At 43.9% G+C, this 5,994-nt stretch overlaps 1 pseudogene; it reads left to right on the top strand.

Annotated features, from left to right (window-relative positions):
• Positions 1–3,211: 3,211 nt before the first annotated feature.
• LOC122447100 lies at positions 3,212–5,522 on the top strand (annotated as a pseudogene).
• The last annotated feature ends 472 nt before the right edge of the window (positions 5,523–5,994 follow it).

Consider the following 5,994-nt stretch of genomic DNA (forward strand, 5'->3'; position numbering starts at 1 on the left):
TCTTCTTGGTTTAGTATATATGTAACCCTGAGAAATAAAGAATCATCGTTGACTGCAGCGATCCTCTCGACCCCATCTGTTCTGTCTCCTTTTTTCTTAGCCTAAAGGAACGCGTCGTGTTGCTCGCTGAAATCTTCCGGCTGGCCCGGCAAGTCACTATCTCTCTGATGAGACTCCTAGTTATGACGAAGCTTCAATGACAGGAAGAAAAGTGAACCAATTCGTACTTACAAAGTTCTCTAACCAGGATGAGCTGTGTGTGTGTGTGCTCACTCAGTCACATCTGACTCTTTGCTACCCCATGGCCTGTAGCCTGCCAGGCTCCTCTGTCCATGGTATTTCCCAGGCAAGAATACTGGAGTAGGCTGCCAAGCTCTCCTCCAGGGGATCTTCCTGACCCAGGGATCAAACCTGTGTCTTCTGCATTGGCAGGCAGAGTTTTACCACTGCATCACCTGGGAAGCCCAGGATGGGCTGACACATTAGCAATATAACCCCCTCCCCATAAAATCATTGTACTATAACTTCTTATATGGGGAAACAATGCAAACAGTGACACACTTTATTTTCTTGGGCTCCCAAATCACTGCAGATGGTGACTGCAGCCATGAAATTAAAGTTATGACCAACCTAGACAGTCTATTAAAAAGCACAGACATTACTTTGCCAACAAAGGTCTGTCTAGTCAAAGCTATGACTTTTCCAGTAGTCATATATGGATGTGAGAGTTGGACTATCAAGAAAGCTGAGCACCAAAGAATTGATGCTTTTAACTGTGGTGTTGGAGAAGACTCTTGAGAGTCCTTGGACTGCAAGGAGATCAAAGCAGTCAATCCCAGAGGAAATCAGTTCTGAATATTTATTAGAAGAACTGATGCTGAAGCTCTAATACTTTGGCCACCTGATGGGAAGAACTGACTCATTTGAAAAGACCCTGATGGTGGGCAAGATTGAAGTCAGGAGGAGAAAGGGATGACAAAGGATGAGATGATTGGATGGCATCACCGACTCAATGGACATGAGTTTGAGCAAACTCCCGGAGTTGGTGATGGACAGGGAAGCCTGGCATGCTGCAGTCCATGGGGTCGCAAAGAGTTGGAGACAACTGAGTGACTGAACTAAATTGATAACTTCCTATACATTAACAGGACTTGGGACCATATATCTCCTTTATATGTGTTCCTGTCTACTACTACATACTGTCTATGTCCCATGTAGTTCATTTATATCCAAGACTACAGGTGTTCATGGAGCCTAGGATTTGAGTGTGTAGTCATAAAATATATTGTGTAGAAAAAATTTCTTGGCTATGTCATGCAGGATCTTAGTTCCCTGACTAGAGATTGAACCCAGGCCCAGAGCAATGAAAATGCTGAGTCTTAATTAATCACTGGATGATGAGGGAATTCCCTTACATAGAAATGTTTGTGTGAAATTTGCAGAGTCCTTTGATAGTCACTCAGAGTTCTTGATTTTTTACATCTCTTTATGAGCCTTAAAGGGGCTTCCCACTTGGCACAGTGGTAAAGAATCCACCTGCCAATGCAGAAGACACAGGAGATGCAGATTCAATCCCTGGGTCAGGGAGATCCCCTGGAGAAGGAAATGGCAACCCACTCCAGTATTCTTGCCTGGAGAATCCCATGGGCAGAGGAGCCTGGCAGGCTACAGTCCTTGGGGTCAGAAAGAGTCAGACACAACTCAGCAACTGAGCATGCACATGCACATGAGCCTTGAAGAGTTAGTTCTAACCACCTATGAGAATAGTCTGGGGGAATATTATTCTAGAGCAATCTGAATGGTTTAATGCTGAGAAAGATGAACTTAAATGATAAGCAAAGAAAAGAACAACTCCAGAATCTACTGAATAACAAATTATCGAACCGCTTACATTCCATAGAGTGTTTCCCCAAGACACCTATTATCTTACCGTTAAGTCCTCAGGACCATAACTGTATAAGATAGATGGGGAGGAACTACTCTTGTCTTAACCAACACTTGAGGTTCAAGAGAGTAAGATGCTTGTTCAAGATCACACTGCCTTAATTTCTCTTTCTGTTTTCTCATTGTTAGTGTATAGGAATCCAAGGGATTTCTATGTGTTAATTTTATATAAATGATATAAAATTATATATATCTATACACTAATTGCACTTATATCTATACACTAGCAATGAGAAAATAGAAAGAAAAATTAAGGAAACAATTCCATTCACCATTGCAACAACAACAAAAATAAAATACTTCAGAATAAATCTACCTAAAGAAACAAAAGACCTATATATAGAAAACTATAAAACACTGATGAAAGAAATCAAAGATGACACAAATAGATGGAAAATATACCATGTTCATGGATTGGAAGAATCAATATAGTGAAAAATGAGTGTATTACCCAAAGCAATCTATACATTCAATGCAATCCCTATCAAGCTACCAATGGTATTTTTCAGAGAACTAGAATGAATAATTTCACAATTTGTATGGAAATACAAAAAAACCTCAAATAGCCAAAGCAAACTTGAGAAAGAAGAATGGAACTGGAAGAATCAACCTGCCTGATGTCAGGCTATACTACAAAGCTACAGTCATCAAGACAGTATGGTATTGGCACAAAGACAGAAATATAGATCAATGGAACAAAATAGAAAACCCAGAGATAAATCCACGCACATATGCACACCTTATTTTTGACAATGGAGGCAAGAATATACAGTGGAGAAAAGACAATCTCTTTAACAAGTGGTGCTGGGAAAACTGGTCAGCCACTTGTAAAAGAATGAAACTAGAACACTTTCTAACACCATACACAAAACTAAACTCAAAATGGATTAAAGATCTAAACATAAGACCAGAAACTATAAAACTCCTAGAGGAAAACATAGGCAAAACACTCTCTGACATAAATCACAGCAGGATCTTCTATGACCCACCTCCCAGAGTAATGGAAATAAAAGCAAAAATAAACAAATGGGACCTAATGAAACTTAAAAGCTTTTGCACAACAAAGGAAACTATAAGCAAGGTGAAAAGACAGCCTTCAGAATGGGAGAAAACAGTAGCAAATGAAGCAACTGACAAAGAATTAATCTCAAAAATATACAAGCAGCTCATGCAGCTCAATTCCAGAAAAATTAACAACCCACTTTAAAAATGAGCCAAGCAGGTGCAGCGCCGTGCAGCTCTCTTGCTCACACAAAGCCCAGATGCGGAGAAAATGGCGGCAGGGGTCGAAGCAGCGGCCGAGGTGGCAGCGACAGAGCCCAAAAATGGAGGAGCAGAGCGGCGCGCCTGGCGTGCCAAGTGACAACGGAGCTCCAGGCCCGAAAGGTGAAGGAGAACGACCTGCTCAGAATGAGAAGAGGAAAGAGAAAAACATAAAAAGAGGAGGCAATCGCTTTGAGCCACACGCCAATCCACCTAAAAGATACAGAGCCTTCATTACAAACATACCTTTTGATGTGAAAAGGCAGTCAGTTAAAGACCTGGTTAAAGAAAAAGTTGGTGAGGTAACATACGTGGAGCTCTTAATGGACGCTGAAGGAAAGTCAAGGAGATGTGCTGTTGTTGAATTCAAGATGGAAGAGAGCATGAAAAAAGCTGCTGAAGTTCTAAACAAGCATAGTCTGAGTGGAAGACCACTGAAAGTCAAAGAAGATCCTGATGGTGAACATGCCAGGAGAGCAATGCAAAAGGTGATGGCTATGACTGCTGGGATGGGTATGGGACCAGGTGACCAGGAATGATTAATATCCCACCCAGTATCCTAAATAATCCTAACATCCCAAATGAGATTATCCATGCATTACAGGCTGGAGGACTTGGAAGCACAGTATTTATAGCAAATCTGGATTATAAATTTGGCTGGAAGAAACTGAAGGAAGTTTTTAGTATGGCTGGTGTGGTGGTCTGAGCAGACATTCTTGAGGATAAAGACGGAAAAAGTCACAGAATAGGCACTGTTACTTTTGAACAGTCCACTGAAACCGTGCAAGCTATATCTATGTTTAACGGCCAGCTGCTGTTTGACAGACCAATGCACGTGAAAATGGATGAGAGGGCCTTACCAAAAGGAGATTTTTTCTTTCCTGAGCGTCCACAACAACTTCCCCATGGACTTGGTGGAATTGGCACAGGGTTAGGACCAGGAGGGCAGCCTATTGATGCCAACCATTTGAATAAAGGCATTGGAATGGGCAACCTGGGACCTGCAGGAATGGGAATGGAAGGCATAGGATTTGGAATAAATAAAATGGGAGGCATGGAGGGACCTTTTGGTGGTGGTATGGAAAACATGGGTCGATTTGGATCTGGGATGAAGATGGGCAGAATAAACAAAATCCTAAGTAATGCCCTGAAGAGAAGAGAGATCATTGCAAAGCAGGGATGAGGTGGAGGCAGAGGCAGTGTCCCCAGAATTGAGAGGATGGGCCCTGGCATTGACCACATTGGGCGGAGGGTGGGGGGGGTGGGGGGGCAGCATGGAATGCATGGGCGCAGGCCTGGGCCACGGCATGGATCGTGTGGGCTCGGAGACTGAGTGCATGGGCCTGGTCATGGACTGCATGGGCTCCGTTCAGTGCATGGGCTCTGGCATTGAGCGCATGGCCTCCTGGGCCTTGACCACATGGCCTCCAGCATTGAGCGCATGGGCCAGACCATGGAGCACATTGGCTCTGGAGCGCATGGGTGCTGGCATGGGCTTTGGCCTCAAGTGAATGGCTGCACCCATTGACCGTGTGGGCCAGACCATTGAGCGCATGGGCTCTGGTGTGGAGCACATGGGCCCTGCTATCGAGTGCATGGGCCTGGGCATGGAGCACATGGTGCCCACAGGCATGGGCCCCATGATGGATCACATGGTCACCAGTCTGGAGTGCATGGGTGCCAACAACCTGGAGCGCATGGGCCTGGAGCGTATGGGCCCCAACAGTCTCAAGCATATGGGCTTGGAGCGCATGGGTCCTGCCATGGGCCCAGCCCTGGGTGCTGGCATTGACTGCATGGGCCTAGCCATGGGTGGTAGTGGTGGTGCCAGCTCTGACCGTGCCATCGAGATGGAGCATGGCAACTTTGGAGGAAGTTTCACGGGTTCCTTTGGTGGAACTGGAGGCCATGCCCCTGGGGAGGCCAGGAAGGCCTGCCAGATATTTGTGAGAAATCTCCCATTTGATTTTACATGGAAGATGCTAAAAGACAAGTTCAACAAATGCAGCCACGTGCTGTATGCCGACATCAAGATGGAGAATGGGAAGTCCAAGGGGTGTGGTGTGGTTAAGTTTGAGTCGCTGGAGGTGGCTGAGAGAGCCTGCCAGATGATGAATGGGATGAAGCTGAGTGGCCGAGAGATTGATGTTCGAATCGATAGAAATGCTTAAGCAGTTGCCTTTTTAAAACATCGATATCAGACTTCTGAATTAGTAGTTTTTCTTGTTAACCATTTTAATTTGTTGGCTGGATGTATAAAGATGTTTAAAAAATTCAGTTGCTTTTTGGGGTAATTTGAATTACTTTTTTAATGACTGGGATTCCATTTGTTTGCATTGAGATTGCAATGTGCGCAATTTTTTTTGTAGCTGTGGCATCTTGTTGACATCAAATATGACTTTGATAATAAATACCAGTTCCTGAAAAAATAAAATAAAATAAAAAATGGGCCAAAGAACTAAACAGACATTTCTCCAAAGAAGACATACAGATGGCTAACAAACACATGAAAAGATGCTCAACATCACTCATTAGCAGAGAAATGCAAATCAAAACCATAATGAGGTACCATCTCACGCTGGTCAGAATGGCTGCTATCAAAAAGTCTACAAACAACAAATGCTGGAGAGGTTGCGGAGAAAAGGGAACCTTCTTACACTGTTGGTGGAAATGCAAACTAGTACAGACACTATGGAGAACAGTGTGGAGGTTCCTTAAAAAACTGGAAACAGAACTGTCATATGACCCAGCAATCCCACTGCTGGGCATATACACCAAGGAAACAAG

The sequence above is a fragment of the Cervus canadensis genome, chromosome 9, assembly GCF_019320065.1.
Source record: "Cervus canadensis isolate Bull #8, Minnesota chromosome 9, ASM1932006v1, whole genome shotgun sequence".
Lineage (NCBI taxonomy): Eukaryota > Metazoa > Chordata > Mammalia > Artiodactyla > Cervidae > Cervus > Cervus canadensis.